General features: G+C 45.8%; 1 protein-coding gene across 1 annotated transcript in view; it reads right to left on the bottom strand.

The window, feature by feature from the left end:
• Positions 1 to 22,524, bottom strand: part of PEPD (peptidase D) — a 766,251-nt gene that overhangs the window by 189,096 nt on the left and 554,631 nt on the right. The gene's annotated exons all lie outside the window — the stretch shown is intronic.

A 22,524-nucleotide genomic window follows, 5' to 3' on the forward strand; every position in this document is an offset into this window, starting at 1 on the left:
GACTACAATGTAACCAGAGATATCCCACAATATAATAAATAAGATTATTGAAATGTACTGTGACAATCTTCTATTCTATTTGCATATCAATGACAAACTGGATTTTTCTTATAAAGGTGAAGACCAGTGTTGGGTTTCAGCGAGCTCTACAGGCCAGATGCAAAGAAGAAAGGCTGTTTAAAAAGAGGGATAGGGGGGAAGATCATATACAGTTGCTGCTGACGCGGGCACTATGCATGCAGGAGTTAATGGAGCTAAATTGTGAACAGAAATCCCCAACCGGTTATGAAACGCATGCAGGACGACACAGTAAGGTGCGCTCGACTGAGCGCACCGTTTACCCTGCAATTGGCCGTATATTTTCGACGCGCGTTGTATTACCCTTTATACAGTAAGAGGTTTAGCATGTCAAAAACACACAGCCAGCCCCCCAAAAACTAATCGCGCTCACCACATGCAAATGCACGTTGATGAGGCTATTAGTAATCTCCGGGATACTGAAAGTAAAATGTGTGGCTCAGCAGGCGTTAATTTCTGAGCAACCCAGTAAAGTGTACAGAAAAGCAGAAAATACTGCTTTTCTGTACACCCTCTGACTTAATATCCTAGCGATATTTTAAAAAGTAAAAAAAAATCTTGCCCGCCTGTTAGCAGGTTAGAAAAACTTACGCTCAATTTTACCGGCGTCCATTTTCCTAACCCGTGGCCGTCAGCGTGTTCAAGAACTGATGCCGGTAAAATAGAGTGTCAGTTGTCGGACCCGCTTACAGCCACCTCTACTGCTAATAAGGAGGCACTAGGGACGCGCTCATTTAAATATAGAATCGCGCGCCCAGGAGAGGTGCCACGGAGTGCCCGCTCTCCCGCATATTTTACTGTATCGGCCTGATGGTGCCCTATATGGGACTGGTTGGTACAGGCGTAATCAACCCGCATCCCCTTGCTTCTCCCAAAATTATCTCTCTCTCTGCTTCCTAACGACAGCTTAATTTAAGATCTGAAAAGGTCAGAGTCATTTTCAGAAACCAATGAAGTTTAAACCAGGAAGTGAAGAGAGAGACTCTAGTTTTAATATTATACTTCTGTTTGCATTAAAAAAAAAAAAAAAAAAAAGCCAAATAGTCTACCAGATCCAACATGTATAACTGTCAGCGAGAGAGGGGCAGAAGCATTAACTTATTTTGCTGAATGTGGCCAAGATTCTGGATTTTCCAAAACAGTTCATAAAACAGGAGACAAGGCAGTTCAAACTGTAGCATCCAAAATATTGCAAATCATTTGTCTTTATTATTTTCAGAAAGATTCTTTTTTTTTATTGCACAAAAAAAAAAAAAAAAAAAAAAATTGACCTGGGCTATTTATGACTTTTTTTTGAAGGCTCATAAAGATAAAATGAGAAAAGCGCACACAATTTCAATCAACTTGAGCACGGTACTAACAGCTTCTGAGGTTGGCGGAATGCTCGCATGCATTATTTATCTGGTGATGACTTATGCATTAGTAGAGCACCAGCGAAAACCTAGAGGAGGACAGGAAAGGGCTGGAGGTGGTTATCTTTAATATACTGCATGCTGGGATGGCTTAGCATTGCTCTCAGAAAAGTTGGTTTGCCTCACTTTGCTTCCTTTAAACACGGTTTACTCTTATTGCCCCCTTCTGCCCTTTAACCACACATTTGATTATAAAATAACCCATTATAAATTACAGCCAATTCTAATTACAACCCACAGTGAATAAAACTCTAATTCTGCTGTTTCATACAGCTTTTATTTGTAATAGTTTCCAACAAATTAGTTTCTGAAAACTTTTTTTTTTTTTTGCATCTCTACTCTTAATTTAAATAATTTGGTGTTGATTGTGAAAAATGGACAAGTACAGTACTGACAAGATACATAAGGAAATACATTCTTATAGCGATGCTGTGGCTACCTAGTACATTTCTTATGGATAGTTCAAACTGCTAACACAAAGCAAAATTGTTTACCTTGTAATAGGTGTTATCCCAGGACAGCAGAATGTAGTCCTCACATATGGGTGACGTCACTGACGGAGCCCTATTGCGGGAAAACTTCTGTCAAAGTTTCTAGAAACTTTTGACTGGCACTGTGAGGCCACTGAGCATGCCCAGCATGCCATGATATTCTCTGCCACAGGGGTCTCACTCTAGTCTCTTATGTAGCAATAAGCTTTAGCAAAAAATAAAATAATAAAAGGTATGAGACCCAACTCCGCGGGGTGGCGGGTGGGTTTCATGAGGACTACATCCTGCTGTCCTGGGATAACACTTATTACAAGGTAAGCAATTTTGTTTTATCCCAGGACAAGCAGGATGCTAGTCCTCACATATGGGTGAATAGCAAGCTAGAGGCTGAGTCATTTTGTTGTGAAGCAACAGTGATGTATTGTTGTTGAAAATGAATCAGCCGAAGAGTACAGCAGGTTGGATGTAGAAGGAGTTGGGACTAAACTGGAAACAAGTTCTTTAAGACAGATTGTCCATAGGCTGAATCTTGTCGTCCTTCTTTGTCCAAACAGTAATTAGCTGCAAAGGTATGAAGAGAACTCCATGTTGCTGCTTTACATATGTCAAGGATTGGCACTGAACGGATAGTGTGCTACTGAGGTTGACATTGCTCTTACTGAATGTGCTTTTACTCGCCCTTGGAGAAGAAGGCCTGCTTTTTCATAGCAGAACTGTATGCAATCTGCTAGCCAATTGGATAGAGTATGTTTACCCACTGCTTTACCTGGTTTGTTTGGATCATAGGAAACAAAAAGCTGATTGGATTTCCTGTGGACTGCAGTGCGGTTTAAGTAAAAAGTGCACGTTTACAGTCCAAAGTATGTAAGGCCCATTCTCCTTGGTGAGAATGAGGCCTTGGAAAGAATGTGGGTAAAACTATGGATTGGTTCAAGTGGAATTCCGTAACTACCTTGGGGAGGAATTTTGGATGTGTACAGAGAACCACTCTGTCATGTAGGAACTTTGTATAAGGTGAGTACGTGACAAGTGCTTGCAACTCACTAACCCTTCTAGCTGATGTAATGGCTATGCGGAAGATAGTTTTCCATGTGAGAAATTTAAGATCACAGGACTCTATTGGTTCGAAAGGAGAACGCATTAGTCTTGTTAAAACCAGATTCAGGTCCCATTCTGTGACTGGAGGCCGAATTAGTGGTCTAATTTGAGTTAAACTTCTCATAAACCTACTGACAAGAGGTTGTGAGGATACAGGTGCATCTCCCATCTTGTTATGATAAGCTGCGATTGCACTTAAATGTACTCTTACCGATGAAGTTTGGAGACCAGATTCTGAAAGATGGTATAAGTAGTCTAGTAGAGAAGTAGTGGGGCAAGTGAAAGGATCAATATTCTTTTGTCTGCACCACAAAGTGAATCTCTTCCATTTGGAAGAATAATTTTTTTGTGTGGAAGGTTTACGTGAAGCTATAAGCACTTGAGATACATGGGTTGTAAAATCAAGCTTTCAACATCCATGCTGTCAGGGATAGGGATTGAAGGTTAGGATGGCACAACCTGCCCTGATCCTGAGTTATGAGAGTGGGAGCTACTCCCAGACGAATTTGATCCCTGACTGAGACGTCTAGAAGTGTTGGAAACCATACTTGTCGAGGTCAATATGGGGATATGTGTATCATGGACCCCTTGTCCTGTTGTAGCTTCACTAGAGTTTTGGTGATGAGCGGTATCGGAGGATACGCGTATAGAAGGCCTGAGTTCCAAGGGCAAGCAAAGGCGTCCTTGGCTGGCTGGTTTTTCTGTTTGTGTAGAGAACATAATTTTTCCACTTTGTGATTCAGATGTGACGCAAAGAGGTCTATTGTCGGTTGTCCCCAACTCTGAAATATCCTGGTCGCTACTGAGGGATCCAAGGACCATTCGTGTGGTTGAAATTGACGACGTAGTCGATCCGCCACCACATTGTGAATTCCTGCCAGATAAGTGGCCCGGAGGAACATTGAGTGGTTCAGGGCCCAGCCCCAAATCTGTGCAGCTTCTTGACAAAGGAGATACGAGCCCGTACCTCCCTGTTTGTTGATATACCACATGGCTACTGTGTTGTCTGTTTGGATCAGAACAGTCTTGTGTGAAAGGCAGTCCTTGAACGCATGCAGAGCATAACGTATAGCTCGAAGTTCCAGAAAATTGATTTGAAAGGTTGCTTCAAGTTTCATCCAAGTACCCTGGGTTTTGAGAGTATCTATGTGTGCTCCCCAACCCAAGGTGGATGCATCTGTAGTTAATGTTATCTGTGGGACTGGTTGTTGGAAGGGTAGGCCCCTTGCGCAAATTGTCCTTGTTCACCCACCAAAGTAGAGAGGAACGTAGTTGGTGGGTTACTTGAATTGGATAATGCAGTGGTTGAATGGCTTGAATCCATTGTGAACTTAGAATCCATTGGGTAACTCTCATGGTGAGCCTTGCCACAGGCGTGACATGAACTGTGGAGGCCATGTGGCCTAGTAAGGTTAGAAACTGATGAGCTGTTGCTTGTGTCTTTGAGTGAATTGATTTTGCCAATAAGGCCAGCGTTTCTGCTCGATCTTCGGGTAGAAAGGCCTTTGAGAGCATTGTGTTCAATTCTGCTCCTATGAATTGAAGTAGGTGTGACGGTGTGAGTTGGGACTTTTGATAATTGATGAGAAAGCCCATGGAATGAAGTAGAGCAATTGTTCTGTTGAGGGAAGCTATTGCTCCTTGTTGAGAATGACTTCTGATAAGCCAGTCGTCTAGATACGGAAAAACATGGACACTTTCCTTGCGTAAGTGTGCTGCTATTACTGCCAGACATTTGGTGAATACTCTGGGAGCAGAGGCAAGTCCAAATGGCAGTACCCTGTATTGGAAATGTTGATGGCCCACCATGAAGCACAGAGGAGGAAAGATTGGGATGTGAGTGTAAACGTCCTGTAGATCCAGAGAACAAAGCCAATCTCCTGCTTGAAGAAGTGGGAGCATGGTTCCTAGAGAGACCATTCTGAACTTTTCTTTTTTTCAGAAATTTGTTGAGATTTCTGAGATCTAAGATGGGACGTTATTCCTCCGGTTTCTTTGGAATGAGGAAATAATGGGAAAAGAATCCTCTGCCTCTCTGAGACCGGGGGTACTGGCTCTACAGCCCTGGTTTCAGAAGGGTGGATAATTCTGCTTGTAACTGAAGGATATGATTTTCGCTTAGATGTAGTAGTGTGGGCGGAAAATCTTTGGGAAGTGAGAGGAAATTTAGTTGGTATCCTCGATATATTATGGAGAGGACCCACTGGTCGTTTGTTAATGTTAGCCAATTGTTGTAGAATTGAGATATCCGGCCTCCCACTGGGAGGTGTGGGTGGGGATTTGAGAGAAGGCTGAGTTCTCTGGATAAAATTTCAAAAGCCAGTGGTAGTACTTGTTTGTGGAGCAGGCTGAGGCCTAGACTGTCTCTGCTGTCATGGCTGTGGTCTGTGTTGTGTCCTGGCAGGGCGAGGTCGAGAAGGAGGGTAATATCTCCGCTGCCTGTAAAAAGGTCTTGTGGCATCCCTCCTTTGAGGCCTGTGGTTAGGGGGATCCTGCGGAAGGGAAAACAACTGAGTGTTTCTGTATGCTCTTTTAACAGACACACAGCATCTTGGACTTTAGAGCTGAAGAGGTTGTCCCCGTGACAGGGAAGATCCACCAACTTGTCTTGCACCTCGGGTCTCAGATCTGAGGCCTTGAGCCATGCCCATCTTCTGGCACTGATGCCAGATGCAGCCACTCTTGAAGCAGTCTCAAATCCGTCATAGGCTGCCCAGACTTCATGCTTTCTAGCTTCCATAGCCTTATGAATGATGGCTTGGGCAGCTTCTTGGTATTCAGTAGGAAGAGATGGGACAAATTCTTGAATTTGTTTCCATAGGTTCCTCTGATACTGTGTCATGTATAGGTGATAGGCAGAAATCCTGGAGTTCAACATAGCTCCTTGGAAGACTTTTCGTCCCAGGGAATCAAGAAACCTTTCCCCGGGGGGTTAGAGGAATGTGTTCGTGTTCTTTTTGAGCGCTTTTGTGCAGATTCCACAACTACAGAGTGGTGGGGAAGTTGTGGCTTCTGATATCCAGGCGTGGATTGTACAAGGTAAGTACTATCCATGCGCTTATTTACTGCTGGGACAGAGCAGGGAATGTTCCCAGAGACGGTGCTGCAGTTGCAAAAGAACATCATGTATAGGAATTGCAACAATTTGCTTTGGAGGGTCGACAAACTGGAGTACCTCCAAAGTCTGCTGTCTGGTGTCCTGCTCTGCTTGCAATTTAAAGGGGATGGAGTCTGCCATCTCTTGTACAAATGTAGTAAAAGTGAAATCCTCTGGAGGAGATTGTTTTCTGACACGTGGTGGTGATGGGTCAGACAAAGGCTTCTGAAGATGTATCCGAGGCGGTGTCAGACTAAGTGTCATACTCCTGAGTTTGTTGATGAGGTGTTGTAGTCCTAGGAGGAGGAGGAAGACCAGAAGGTCCTGGTAAAGGTTCCTCGAGAGGAGTGTCTTCTGGATCCTCTTCTCTGGGATCAGATGGCAAGGAGGCTAATAACTCCTGGTATCGTTTGGTAAGGATACTATGTAGTGCTGCTTCTGTAGATCCTGAAGCCTCAGGAAGGTTTGGCACTGTTGGCAGATGTTTTGGCATCGAAGATTTTAGTGTGGTCGATGCCTTCTTGGTAGATACCGATGTCTTTTTGCTGTGTTGTATCATCGGGGCCGTAGTGTAGATGGATATCGGCTGTGGAACCGATGAAGCTATCGACATCGATGTTGGTAAAAAAAAGAACATTGATGTGGGAATAGTTATCGATGACATCGGCGGAATAGACGTCGCCAGCATTGGGGTTTTCCCCGGCATCGGGAACAATCCCGGTATCTGTAAGTGTCATCACCGGCATCGAAAGTGTCATCAGTATCGGTACTACCGGCATCAGTGACGTGAGTGGTATAGGAGACGTCACCGGCATTGGCGCGTTCGCCGGCATCGGCATGATCGCTGGCATCGGCGTGGTCGCCGGAATCTGATTCTTCAAGGCTTCTATCACTGCTTCTCTGAGTGCAGATAAGTCTTGTGAACTAGGTGGAGAATCGGCACCAATGGAGGAGTCGATAGCGGTGACTGTGAAGGCGGGTACCGGAGTAGGTGCGGACGGATAATGGTAGAATCTGTATCTTTATGCCGCTTTGTGCTCAGTTCCCCCGGGGGGGAAGCAACGGTGATGCTAAGGCTAGACGATGTCGATGTTTATGTTTAGGCCGTGGATTGGTGACTGACCTTGCCGATGACGTCGATGGGGTTGATGATGCTGCATCTCCGGATCCTTCCAGTCGACGTTTTTTGAGGAGGAGCTCCTTTGTAACTCCTGTTGGAGATGATTTGGTTGAGGTGGAAGGCGATGGAAGGAGTTGAAGTTGGAAAAGATGTGCCATCTTTTCTTGCCGAAGTTTCCTAACCTTCGGGGTCATCTCCTGACATTGTTGGCATGATGAAATATCATGCTTCTCACCCATACAGACTACACATTCTAGATGTGGGCCTGTGACTGACATGGTCCGATTACAAATCGGGCATTTTTTGAAACCTGAAGCCATGTCAGTATCGACAGCCGTCGATGAAAGATTTTGTGAGAAAAATCTCATTTTTATAATGCAAAAACGCTATCAATTTGTCACTGTCCGGTGACAAAAGGGAGAGTGAGATCCCAAATGGGATGGACCCTTGGTCTGACCCAGTATGGCATTTTCTTATGTTCTTATGCAGTGCTGTTCTTCATCTGATTGGCAGATGTTGCCATGAGGGTGAACTTGAGATTGCTGCTCTCTCATGAACTATGAATGCTACTCTGGAGTGTCTCTAAATATTGCCAGCCTAAGGTGCTGCATTGAGGCTCCTGATCAGCAGCCTTTACTGGAAGATTGGGCATCCAAATGGCAGATGAAATTTAATGTGGACAAGTGCAAGGTGTTACATATAGGGAAAATAACCCTTGCTGTAGTTACACGATGTGTTAGGTTCCATATTAGGAGCTACCACCCAGGAAAAAGATCTAGGCATCATAGTGGATAATACTTTAAAATCGTTGGCTCAGTGTGCTGCAGCAGTCAAAAAAGCAAATAGAATGTTAGGAATTATTAGGAAGGGAATGGTTAATAGAACAGAAAATGTCATAATGCCTCTATATCGCTCCATGGTGAGACCGCACCTTGAATACCGTGTACAATTCTGGTTGCCGCAACTCAAAAAAAGATACAGTTGTGATGGAGAAGGTACAGAGAAGGGCAGCCAAAATGATAAAGGGGATGGAATAGCTTCCCTATGAGGAAAGGCTGAAGAGGTTAGGGCTGTTCAGCATGGAGAAGAGATGGCTGAGGGAGGGATATGATAGAGGTCTTTAAGATCATGAGAGGTCTTGAACGAGTAGCTGTGACTCGGTTATTTACACTTTCGAATAATAGAAGGACTAGGGGGCATTCCATGAAGTTAGCAAGTAGCACATTTAAGACTAATCGGAGAAAATTCTTTTTCACTCAACGCACAATAAAGCTCTGGAATTTGTTGCCAGAGGATGTGGTTAGTGCAGTTAATGTTGCTAGGTTCAAAAAAGGTTTGGATAAGTTCTTGGAGGAGAAGTCCATTAATGGCTATTAATCAAGTTTACTTAGGGAATAGCCACTGCTATTAATTGCATCAGTCACTAACCAACCTCTTTCCCTTTGGAGTATTAATTGCATCAGTAGCATGGGATCTTCTTAGTGTTTGGGTAATTGCCAGGTTCTTGTGGCCTGATTTTGGCCTCTGTTCGAAACAGGATGCTGGGCTTGATGGACCCTTGGTCTGACCCAGCATGGCAATTCTTAGGTTCTTAATATGTGAAAAATAATTGACTTTTCAATCAGAATTGAGTAAACTCACAGGGCTCCTATCTCCGCGATGCTTACAAGCAGCACGGAAAAACAAAGACTAGATAAGTGAGACCCCTGTGGCAGAGATTATTATGGCATGCCTCACAGTGCCAGTCAAAAGTTTTCTAGCAACTTTGACAGAAGTTTTCGCAATAGGGCTCCGTCAGTGACGTCACCCATATGTAAGGACTAGCATCCTGCTTGTCCTGGGATAAATATTTTAAATACTAACACCCTCTCTAGAAACAATTCAAACCTTGTGTTTTGAGGGGTGGGTAAGGGTTACGGGATATATCTGTCCATTTGGTTAGTTTTTTGGATAAAGCACTGTGGCAGCCATGTTTGTCCCTTTGGACAAGCAGAAGTAAAGGTCATAAATCAAATAACTGAAATGAACTGATACCTTTTTGCTGAACAAACTTGATACATTTCTAACTCTCAAATGCTGATAGCTCAATGGAAAGGTGGTTTTTTTTTATTGACTATATTTTCACTAGTTTATTTGTAATTTAGAACTGGAACCTTGAGAAGAAAGTGGATCATGCCAGGACAATGTAGTGAGGTAGCTGCTGCTAGCATTAACAATCTGGCACCTTTCAGAATCACTAAAACCACCAGAGCTTAATAAATTTAATTTTGGAATTAAGTGAAAAGGTCTTCTCTGTGTACAGAGCAGCCTCTGAAATGAGTCTGCAAGAGCTTCCAGAGACCAGGTGTCCTAGGATGGTCCCTTGTATCTGCAGTGGCAGTCTTCCAGACTGGCACCCAATACTTTCACACTGCCAAGAGCAGATTTGTGGAACTCTGGAATCCAAGCCAAATGCCACCCAAAACGCTGGATTCAGATATGGATTAAATCATTTTCTTTCTGCCTGGCAGTGCCTTGTTGCCTATCTACTTTTATGATAAAAGCTTATTGCATGATTTAAAAATAAATCCAAAATACACCATTTGCAGGTTATCTGAAATTTTCAAGTTTAAGGGGTAGCATATGTCATTTATGCAGTTAATTGACGCCAAGAATAATGCAGAATTTGTGCTTCATGCAAGGGTTCCCTTTCCACTGTTCACTGTGACGTAGTGAGGCTCGGTAATGAGCAGACACTATGATTGAGAGTTTTAATATAGTTCCCTGACTCTACAGGTTACAGTGCACTGGATTAAAATGTCTGACGCACACTGTGAGAAAACAAAAGTGATGGTATATTAAAAGATATATTTTGGGAACCTACACAGACAAGTAAGGTGAAGGTTTTTGTTGAGGTGGATGGGAAGACTAGCTATACTGTTACATAACTGGCAGTGTAATTAAAGCAAAAACAACCTTTTTTTTCTTAAAGAATGGAGGGATCAAACATAAATGTAAATGACGGTATCTTTTGTTCCTCCATTTTTTTTTACTTGTCTAAGATCTAGAAGAGGGGCTATAACAACTACAGATTCAGCTGGGGGCACAGAAAAAACACTCAGAGGTTACTGAACTCAAACTTAAGAAAACCTCTGGTTCAATAGTGCACTTACACATTGTTTTCATGCTGTTTTAAAGGCTGCCCCATGAGACATCGCTACTTGAAGTAGCTAGTGATTTTGTTGTACTGTACCACCTACAGAAGGGTGTGACTGCAGAGAGCATTTGGTTCTGAGTTTGTAGCAAGACAAATTTTACAGATACATGACGTGATAAGGTAAAAACTGCCCCTTTATTTTTTCAAACTTCTGTGGCTATCAATCTGTCAGAAAACAAATTCTAAACGTACATATAGTTTGGCACTCTGGAGCGATGAAAATGTATGCATTTATGGAATGAAACCAATTGTACGCAATACATCAATTAAGCAACTACTGGACACCAGGTTTCAGGATGGTTCTTTTTGTCTTCCTCCTTTGTACGCCACCATCTTGGGTAGAAGAGCATTCAAGACCCCCATGTAGTTTCCTCCAATAACCACCTTTCCCTTACTTAAACACAAGGCTCGATAATAATCTAAATAGCCAGCAACACAAGTGTGGCTGCTCCCCAAACATCCAGTCTCCTAGGTCCCATGCATAGCCTGCCAGACAGACCCTGCTACTCGAGTGCTTGCAAGGACTTTTAGTTATTAGAAAACTTGCAGCTTGTCACACAGATCCAGCTGCTAGTTAGTGTATTCCATTGGTTCTCATCTCACTCCTCAAGATACACCCAACCAGTTAAATTTTCTGGATATCAAATATGAATATACATAAGACAGATTTATATACAATGGAGGGTAGTGCATGCAAATTATCTTATGCATATTCACTGGAGATATACTGAAAACCAGACTGGCCAGCTATGTCCTTATGACTGGCTTGAGATCCACTAGTCTATTCTACTATTGCAATCTGTCAGACAAACCTGGCCATGTGAATGCCTGTGTTACCACTAGGACTACTAACATTTAACTATATAACATCCACACACACTGCTGTATTCACTAAGTGTGTAGTCTTTAAAGGACAAATCACAATTTTAAAGTTAATTCTGTAATAAAAACCGAGATAGAGACATGGACATGATTAATTACATTTAACATTATTGATCACCAACTATGTTACCAAACCTTATGGCACTCTTATAAATGTGCAAATTACAGTATCATTAATTTTATGTGCCTTGATGTAAACCGTTGTGACGGTCTCCTCCAAAACGACAGTATAGAAAAGATTTAAAATAAATAAAAATAAATAATAAACTTGGCCATACATTCTGGCAGCCCCAACATCCATTGCTGAATCAAGCATGTCTAGTGCAATGTACGTTTAAACACGTGTTCTCTGTTCTTGCTACTGTTAGTGACTAAAATTCCCTGTGCTAATCCCATGCCCTCTTAAACTTGGTTACCCACCTCAGGAGGGCATTCCATGCTTCCACCAACCTTTACATGAACAAATATTTTCTGATGGTTCTCCTCAGTCAATTTCCTTGGATCCTCATATCATCACCCCATAGCTCCAGAACATTCTCTCTCTTGAACAGGTTTGTTTCTTGTACATTATTAATAACTTACAAATATTAAAATGTCTCAAGCATAAACTCCAGTGTCTCACCTCTCCTCTAGGGTATACATTGTTTAGATTTCTAAGTGTTATCATGTAAGGCTGCTGATGCAGACCCTGTACCATTTGATAGCCCTTCTCTGGTCCACCTCAGTTCTACCCACATCCTTCCAAAGTTAGGCCTCTAGAACCAGACACAAAAACTCCAAGGGAGGATTCACTAATGAGTTTAATGTTGTTGTTTTAAAAATATCCATGATTTAAATTACCACAGAGAAATACAGAATGGCTTTGACCATTCTGTCGTTACTGGGTGTTTGTTTTCGGTAATCTTAGCATACAACAAAACTCAACGAATGCCATCCTTCCAGATTTCTCTTTCAGCCTTATACCTGACACACTACATCCAATTTTTCAATTAATAAAATACTACTTACCTGAATTTCTTTTTCCTTAATCCAGACAGATGGATTCAGAACCAGTGAATTATACACCTCTACCAGCATATGGAGACAAGCAAACTGACGTCACAGTATATCTATATAGCGCTGCAGTGACATTCAGCCTGCTAGTATTCTCTTCAAAAGCCAACTGTGGACAGACAGCAAAATTCCTTACCTGTAATAGGTGTTATCCCATGACTGCAGGATATAGTCCTCACATATGGCTGACGTCACTGGACGGAGCCCTATCGCGGAAAACTTTCTGTCAAAGTTTCTAGAAACTTTTGACTGGCACACAGAGCCAACTGAGCTTGCCCAGCATGCCATGATCCCTCGAGCCACAGGGGTCTCCCTTCAGTCTCGTTTATAGCAATAAGCTTTAGCAAAAATAAAATAAAATGTTTCGGACCCAACCCCACGGGGTGGCGGGTGGGTTTCGTGAGGACTATATCCTGCTGTCCTGGGATAACACCTATTACAGATAAGCAATTTTGCTTTATCCCATGACAAGCAGGATTATAGTCCTCACATATGGGTGTATTAACAAGCTACAGGCTGACTCGTATGTAGTTTTGCAACCAACAGTGCATAACTTGTGCAACAGGCACAACAACTGGAGAACTTTTGGCTAAAATTGAGGAAGCCTGAAATCACAGCAGATAGGATGTGGAAGGAGTTGGAGTTATACTGGAACAAGGTGTTTTGTCCGTAAGCTGAATCTTGTCGTCCTTTGTCCAAACACTAATGTGCTGCAAGGTGTGAAGAGAACTCCATGTTGCGGCTTTACAAATGTCAGCTATTGGTACTGAACGATAGTGCGCTACTGAGGTTGACATAGCTCTTACTGAGCGTGCCTTTACTCGTCCCGGGAGGGAAAGGCCTGCTTTTTCATAACAAAACTCTATACAATCTGCTATCTAGTTGGAGAGAGTTTGTTTGCCCACTGCCTTACCCGGTTTGTTTTTGTCAAAAGAAACAAAGAGCTAGGTGGATTTCCTATAGGCTACAGTGCAGTCTAGGTAATATGCAAGTGCACGTTTACAGTCCAAGGTGTGCCAGACCCTCTCCCCTTGGTGAGAGTGAGGTCTTGGGAAGAACGTGGGCAAGACTATTGACTGATTCAAGTGGAAATCCGTAACTACCTGAGGAAGGAATTTAGGGTGAGTACGGAGAACCACTTGGTCATATAGAAATCTTGTGTTTGGTGAGTATGTGACAAGTGTTTGTAACTCACTAACACACCTAGCAGAGGTAATAGCTACTAGGAAGAGAACTTTCCATGTAAGAAATTTAACATCACAGGAATCAATGGGTTCAAAAGGAGAACGCATGAGCCTTGTTAGTACTACAAGTCCATTCTGTGACTGGAGGCTGCAAAGGGTTTTAGTTGAACTAAACCTCTCAAAATCCTACTGATTAGGGGTATGCCGAGATGGCACTCAAACGTACCCTGACCGAGAAAGTCTGGAGACCAGAGTCTGAAAGGTATCAGAGATAGTCTAATAAAGATGACGTGGGGCAGGAAAAGGGGTTAATACTTTTTTGTGTGCACCATGTGGCGAATCTTGTCCACTTACAACAATAGGATTTTCGTGTGTGGAAGGTTTCATGAAGCTACAAGCACTTGAGAGACATTAGCTGAAAGATTGGGTGGTTGTAGGATAAATCTGATCGAGAGGTCGAGAAGTATGGGAAGCCACATTTGTCGAGGCCAATACAGGGCTATGAGTATCATTGACCCCTTGTCCTGTTGTAGCTTCATTAGAGTCTGTTATGAGTGGTATTGGATACACGTACAGGAGGACTGAGTTCCAAGGCGAGCAAAGGCATCCATGGCTAACTGGTTCTCTGCTTGTGGAGGGAGCAGAATCTGTCCACTTTGTGATTCAGTTCAGATGCAAAGAGGTCTATTGTTGGTTGACCCCATTGTTGAAAGATTCTGGTCGTTACCTCTGGATCCAGGGACCACTCGTGGGGATGGAACTGACGACTGAGGCGATCTGCGACTACATTGTGCATGCTTGCTAGATAAGTGGCCTGAAGAACATGGAATGTGTCAGGGCCCAGAGTCCCAAATATGTGCAGCTTCTTGGCAAGGAGATAAGAGCCCGTACCTCCTTTTTTGTTCAGGTATCACATGGCAACTGTGTTGTCTGTTTGTATTGGAACAGTCTTGTGTGAAAGGCAGTCCTTGAATGCATAGAGAGCATAATGTATAGCTCGAAGCTCCAAGAAGTTGATTTGGAAGTTGCTTCGCGTTTGTCCAAGTACCTTGAGTTTGAAGACTTTCTATATGTGCTCCCCCAACCTAAGGTGGATGCATCTGTAGTTAAGGTTACTTGTGGAACTGGTTGCTGGAAAGGTAGGCCTGTGAGCAAGTTGTTCGTGTTCACCCATCAGAGGAGAAATGAACGTAACTGGTGGGATATTTGAATTGGAGACGACAGTGGTTGAATGGCTTGGAGCCACTGAGATCTCAATATCCATTGCGTTATTCTCATGGCTAATCTGGCCATAGGGGTAACATGGACTGTGGAAGCCATGTATCTGAGCAGAGTTAGGAACTGGTGGGCCATCGCTGTTTGCTTTGGGGTAGATTTTCAGACGAGCGTGAACAGCCTACTTTTGTTTGCGCTCCAGGCGCAAACAAAAGTACGCTGGATTTTAGTAGATACGCGCGTAGTCGCGCGTATCGGCTAAAATCCTGGATCGGCGCGCGCAAGGCTATCGATTTCGTATAGCCTGCACGCGCCGAGCCGCGCAGCCTACCCCCGTTCCCTCCTAGGCCGCTCCGAAATCGGAGCGGCCTAGAAGGGAACTTTCCTTTGCCCTCCCCTCACCTTCCCCTCCCTTCACCTACCTAACCCACCCGCCCGGCCCTGTCTAAACCCCATCCTACCTTTGTCGTGGGATTTACGCCTCCCGGAGGGAGGCGTAAATCCCCCGCGCGCCAGCGGGCCTCCTGCGCGCCGGGCCGCGACCTGGGGGCGGGTACGGAGGGCGCGGCCCACGCCCCCAGGCCGTAGCCACGCCCCCGTACCCGCCCCCAAAACGCTGCCGACACGCCCCCGCAACGCCGCGCGCCCCGGCCCCGCCCCCGACACGCCTCCCGACACGCCCACTCCGAAAACCCCGGGACTTACACGAGTCCCGAGGTTCTGCGCGCGCCGGTGAGCCTATGTAAAATAGGCTCACCGGCGCGCAGGGCCCTGCTCGCGTAAATCCACCCGGTTTTGGGCGGATTTACGCGAGCAGGGCTCTGAAAATCCGCCCCTTTGTGCGCAGAGAGTTCACTAATTTGGAGAGTGTCGCTGCACGGTCTTTTGGGAGGAAAGCTTTGGATACGGTGGTGTTCAATTCTGCTCCGATGAACTGAAGAGGAAGAGATGGAATAAGATGGGATTTTTGGTAGTTGATTATAAATCCCAACGAGTGAAGCAGATTGATTTTGTGCTTGAGTGAGTTGAGAGCTCCTTGTCTTGATTGGCTCTTGATGAGCCAGTCGTCTAGATAAGGAAATACATGTATGCTTTCTTTGCGTAGATGGGCCGCTGCTATGGCTAAGCACTTTGTGAATACTCGGGGTGTGGAGGCAAGTCCGAATGATAGTACCAGGTATTGAAAATGTTGATGACCCACCAGAAAACGCAGGAACTTGCGATGAGGGGGAAATATTGGAATGTGAGCGTAAGCGTCTTGAAGATCCAGAGAACAGAACCAATCTCCTGTCTGAAGAAGGGGAAGCATGGTGCCTAAGGATACCATTCTGAACTTCTCTTTCCATAGAAATTTGTTGCGTTTTCGGAGGTCTAAGATGGGATGTAGGCCTCCTGTTTTCTTTGGAATGAGAAAATAGCAAGAGTAGAATCCTCTGCTCTGCTGAGGTCGGGGAACTGGTTCCACGGCCCTGGCTCTCAGGAGGGTGGATGATTCTGTTTGAAGAATGGTGGAATGATCTTTGTGTACCCAAAGTGAACATGGTGGAGAGTGGTTGGATACTGTGAGAAAATCCAGATTGTGTTATAATGGAAAGTACCCATTGATCTGTTGTGATGTTTGACCAATTGGGTAGAAAGAAGGAGATCCGACCTCCCACTGGTAGATCTGGGATCAGGTTGGTGGAGTGGCTGCTGTCCTCTGGCAGGTTTTCAAAATCCCGATGCTGGGCCTGTCTGAGGAGGAGGCTGAGGCCTAGACGCCCTTGGTTGCCTGGATTGACCTCTCTGGGATGGTCTTGATGCCTTAACACGAGGAGCTTGAGGATAGTATCTTCGTGGTCTGTAATATGGTTTCCTGGTGTCCTTTCTGGCTGTGCAGCACGCAGAAGAGGGTGTCTCTGTTGGAACAGCGGAGAGTTGGCACAGAGTTTCAGAATGTTCCTTTAGCTGTGCCACAGCATCTTGTACCTTCTCTCCAAAAAGGTTGTCTCCAGTATAAGGCAGGTCTGCCAATTTTTCTTGAATCTCAGGCCTGAGGTCAGACGCCTTTAGCCAAGCCCATCTGTGGGCACTAATTCCTGTTGCAGCCATTCTGGAAGATGTTTCAAAGCTGTCATAGGCTGCACGGACTTTGTGTTTACCTGCCTCTAGGCCCTTATAAATAATGTTATTAAAGGAATCTTGGTGTTGCTGAGGCAGAGATTCAGATAAATCCTGCATTTGCTTCCATAAATTGGGCTGGTATTGAGTCATATATAATTGAAATGATGCAATTCTGGAGACTAGCATGGAACCTTGGAACATTTTCCAGCCAAGAGTATCTAGGAATTTCTGCTCCTTGCCAGGAGGCATAGATGAGTGTGGGCGGATTCTCTTTGACTTCTTTTGGGCAGGCTCCACAACTACAGATTGGTGCGGAAGTTGAGGTTTTTGAAAACCTGGTATATGCTGAACCAGTTATGGGGCGTCAGTCCGCTTGTTCACTGGTGGAATTGAACAAGGATGCTCCCAGTCTATGCTGGAGATCGAGGACTTCATGCACTGGTTTGGCAAGTACCTCCTTAGGAGGATCTACAAATTGCAAGACCGCCAGGGTTTTCTGTCTCGTGTCCTCTTCAGCTACCAATTGGAAAGGAACGGTATCTGACAACTCTTTTACAAAGTTGGAAAAGGAGAGGTCCTCCGGTGGCGACTTCCTCCATTCTTCCAGTGGGGATGGGTCCGATAAAATATCCTCCGATGAAGAATCAGTGTCCCCGTCAACCCAGGTTTCTGATGAAGGGCGCCGTGGAGGAGTGGAGTGAGGTATGAAACTTGGTATCGAAGGTATCGATTTTATCGGTGACATCGATGGTGGAATTAATGGAACTGATGGAGAAAACAGGTGCCTCGGATGAGAAATCCCCGATGGTCTGGAATAGGCTCAGGCATCAGTGAAATCCCTGAGGCGCTGTCTTACCTGGGATCGGTGACTTCGTGCCCAATGGTAGTGGCTGCATCGGGAGGGCACTGAGTAAGGCATCAAGCTTAGCGAGTATTAGTGTGAAGAGGGAGAGTTCCGGCGTGGGCCTTGGTGCAGGCATCGGTGCTGGTATCGGTGCCGGTGCAGGCATCGGCATCAATGGTTGATATCTCGCAGAGCGTCCCTAACTACCTGGTGGATGAATCCGTCCAGTTCCACTCGTATAGCTGGGGAGGTCAGAGCAGCTATAGGGGGGTGGCAAAGAAGGCGGAAACCGCTCTTCCACAGATCCCTGTGTGGTGCGGTACCCGGCACAAATATCGGTGGGGATCGCCTAGGACTGAGAGGCATTGAGGGTGTCGATGGCTGTTTCCACTCGAACCCTTTTCGGTGGGCGGCTCGAAGGGTATCGAGGATGCTCCGGGAATTGATCCGACATCGGGTTGTAGAAGTCCTATCGATGGCGGTGGCGATGCTTTTCACGATGCTCACTGCCTTTTTTCTCGAGCCCCGAGGTCGATTTTATTGATGACTGAGGTGGAGTTGGGGACGGATGGTCACCGCTTCTATCGGGATGTCGCTTGGTTCTAATTACCAACTTTTTGGCTGCTCCAGCCGGAGACAACCGTGTCTATGTCGACGTCGATGGTTGCAATTGAATATGAAAGAGATGTTCCATCTTTTCCAGACAGGCCCATTTGCTTTTTGCTGTCATCTCGGCACATTGTGGACATATAGATACACTATGTCCCTCGCCCAAACACAGGACACACTCGACATACGGGTCTGTGATGGACATCGTGCGAGGGCAATTTGGGCATTTTTTAAACCCCGTTGCCATTGTGAAGGCCAGACAGCTGTCGACGGCCTTCTGAGAAGAAAGCAAATGTTGCTTACCTGATGTAACAGGTGTTCTCACAGGACAGCAGGATGTTAGTCCTCACAAATGGGTGACATCGAGGATGGAGCCCACCACGGAAAACTTCTGTCAAAGTTTAAACAGAACTTTGACTGGCCCCTACTGGGCATGCCCAGCAAGGCACTGACCCTGCAGCCAGCAGGGGTCTCCCTTCAGTCTGATCTTCAAAGCTACAGGCAGTGCCTAGAAAGTAAGAATAAAACGAACCCAACACCGCGGGGAGGCGGGCGGGTTTCGTGAGGACTAACATCCTGCTGTCCTGTGAGAACACCTGTTACATCAGGTAAGCAACATTTGCTTTCTCACAGGACAAGCAGGATGGTTGTCCTCACAAATGGGTGCGTACCGAGCTGAGGATGTCCCGACTTGCACCAAATGTACCCAACGGTGTGCAGCAGGCACAATAAGTGAGGAGAAATTTGGGAAAGGGCATCCGCACCCAACCGGGTAGGTGGAAGGGTGTTGGTACATCAGGTTGGAAAAAGGTTACGCAAGACAGACTGGCCGAAGATGGAGTCCTGTCTTCCAGCCTTGTCCAAACAATAATGGGCTGCAAAGGTATGGAGAGAACTCCAGGTTGCAGCTTTGCAGATGTCAGGAAGCGGCACCGATCGAAGGTGTGGCCACTGACGTCGCCATGGCCCTCACAGAGTGTGCCTTTAACACGGTCTTGAAAAGGAAATGCTAGCTTGCTCATAGCAAAAAGAAATGCAGTCCGCCAACCAGGAAGAAAGAGCCTGCTTACCCACAGGTTGTCCCAACTTATTAGGATGGAAAGAGACGAATAATTGAGTGCTCTTCCTATGGGAAACTGTACGGTCTAAGTAAAAAGCTAGAGCTCGTTTACAGTCTAGGGTATGCAGGGTCTGCTCTCCAGAGTTGGAGTGGGGCCTGGGAAAAAAGATAGGTAGTATGATGGATTGATTGATATGAAAACTCAGAAACTACCTTAGGTAAAAATTTAGGGTGAGTGCGGAGAGTACCGCGCGGTCCTGCAGGAGCTTAGTGTAAGGCGGATAGGTAACTAGGGCCTGTAATTCACTAACCCTGCGAAGCTGAAGTAATAGCCAAAGGAATAACACTTTCCAAGTGAGATATTTAAAGTCACAGGAGTGCAGAGGTTCGAAAGGAGGTTTCATAAGACGACCAAGAACCAGGTTAAGGTCCCAGGATGGGGCCGGAGGACGCAAGGGCGGCTTTAGATGGAGCAAGCGCCTTAAGAAGCGTGTTACTAGGGGTTGTACTGAAATAGGATTACCCCCAATACCCTTATGGAAGGCGGCTACCGCACTGACATGCATTCTGATAGAAGAGGTTTTAAAGACCTGATTCAGAGAGATGCCATAAATAGTCCAAGAATTTGGAGATTGGACAGGAAAGGGGATCAAGGGACTGAGAAAGTGCACCATGATGTTGTACCTTTTCCATTTGTATGAGTAAAGACTTTCTTGTGGAAGGCTTTCGTGAAGCTATCAGGACCCGAGAAACGGAATCTGAAAGGTTGAAAAGGCTGAAGGACTAACCTTTCAACCTCCATGCCGACAGGGACCAAGACTTGGAGGTTGGGATGGAGGAGGCATCCGTCGTTTTGAGTGAGCAGATGCGGGTCCTTTCCCAGAGGAATGTGCCTGCGGATGGAGAGATCCTGGAGTATTGGAACCATACTTGGCGTGGCCAAGTAAGGTGCTATCAGGATCATGGTTCCTCCGTCCTGGCATAGCTTCACGAGAGTCTTTGACACAAGAGGGAGTGGAGGGAATGCATATAGAGCAGACCGGTTGTCCACTTGAGGGAGAATGCATCCCTCGCGCGGAGGTGCTGGCTCCGAATGAGAGAGCAGTAATCGTCCACTTTGTGGTTCTGAGGGGACGCAAAGAGGTCTATGCGGGGAGAACCCCACTTGTGAAACAGAGAGGTCGCTACCAGAGGATCGAGTAGTGACCACTCGTGTGGTTGGAAGACACGGCTTCAGCTGGTCTGCCAATACATTGTCTACTCCCGGCAGGTAAGTGGCCCTGAGGTACATGGAGTGGGAGAGGGCTTCCGCCCAGATCTGCGCAGCTTCCTGACACAGAAGGAAGGAGCCTGTGCCTCCCTGCTTGTTTATGTACCACATGGCCACTTGGTTGTCCGTCTGGATTAAGATTATCTGATGAAAGAGATGATCTTTGAAAGTGCGGGAGCGCATAGTGGATTGCTCGAAGTTCCAGGAAATTGATCTGGTGTTCGGCTTCCTCTTTGGACCATAACCCTTGGGTTTGAAAGTCGTCCACATGGGCCTCCCCCACCGATGTGAGAGAAGCGTCGGTGGTTAGGATTACTTTGCGGATCCGGTGGAAGAAAGGGTAAGCCCTGAAGGAGGTTGACCTGAGTCGTCCACCAGGTTAAGGATAGGCGCAGCGCTTGTGTGACTGTGGACTATGGAGGACAGAGGCTGAAAAGCTTGAATCCATTGGTGTCGTAGAGTCCATTGTGTTACTCTCATGGCTAGTCGGGTCATGGGAGTGACTTGAACCGAGGATGCCATGTGCCCTAGGAGAATGAGGACTGGCGAGCCGTGGCAAGTGTTCTGAGACTGGAGCGGGCGAGCCAGGGACATTAGGGTGTGGACCACTCTGAAGAGGAAGGTAAGCCTTTGACCTGTAAGGTGTCCAAGTCTGCCCCAATGAAGGATAAGGTTTTGATGAGACGGGACTAAGCAAGATTTCTCGTAATGACGAGAAAAACCCTAAGGAAAGGAGTGTTTGAATGTCAATTTTAGGGAGGATTGAGCTATCTGTTGGGTGGAGGCCCTGATTAGCCAATCGTCCAGGTATGGGTAGACGTGGACACCTTCCTTCCTTAGGAATGCTGCTACCACTACGAGACATTTGGTAAAGACTCGTGGGGCAGAAGCTAGACCGAAAGGGAGGACACGGTATTGATAATGGTCATGGCCCTACTAGAAACCGCAGATATTTGCGATGGGATTGTGTGATCGCAATGTGGGTATAAGCGTCCTTGAGGTCGAGAGAGCACAGCCAATCCCCTCTTTGTAGCAGAGGGAGCAGCGCGCCCTAGGGTTACCATTTTGAACTTCTCTTTTTTGAAGGTATTGTTGAGGGCTCGAAGGTCCAAATGGGACGTAGTCCCCCTGATTTCTTTGGTATTAGGAAGTATCTGGAATAGAATCCCTTGCCTCGTTGAGAGGGAAGGAACGGGGTTCTATAGCATTTGATTGCAGAAGAAGGGATACTTCCTGTTGTAATTGAGCCAAATGGGTGGATAGACTCCACGCTTGAAGAGGCGGGGAGTCTGCCGAAGAGTTATGAAGTTGAGGTGGTAACCCTGTGCGATAATTGTTAGCACCCACTGATCTGAGGTGATCTGCAACCAAGGTTGTAGAAAATGGTACAGTCGACCTCCTACAGGGATGTCCGGAAGAGGGGGTTTGCATGTGTTCCCTACAGGAGAGTCAAAGGCCAGCCGCAGGCCCAGGAGGAGGGGCTACAGTAGGCCTTTGTTTCCTAGGCTGACGCGGCTGAGGCCTAGTAAGAGGATCGAGCTGGACGAGGCCCTGGCCGATGGAGGGTAATAACGGCGTGGTCGAAAGAATGACTTCTTAGAGTCTTTCTTTTGCGGTTGCTTGGAGGTCAGCTCAGGTGGGACAGATGAGAGTTGTTTCAACGTCTCATGGTGGTCTTTTAACTCCGCCACAATCCTGCTGAATTTGCTCTCCAAACAAATTATCGCCTAAGCAGGGTAAATCAGCAAGACGATCCTGAACCTCTGGGCGAAGGTTGGGATGATTTTAACCAAGCCCAACGTCTGGCTGAGA

The sequence above is a fragment of the Rhinatrema bivittatum genome, chromosome 7, assembly GCF_901001135.1.
Source record: "Rhinatrema bivittatum chromosome 7, aRhiBiv1.1, whole genome shotgun sequence".
NCBI lineage: Eukaryota > Metazoa > Chordata > Amphibia > Gymnophiona > Rhinatrematidae > Rhinatrema > Rhinatrema bivittatum.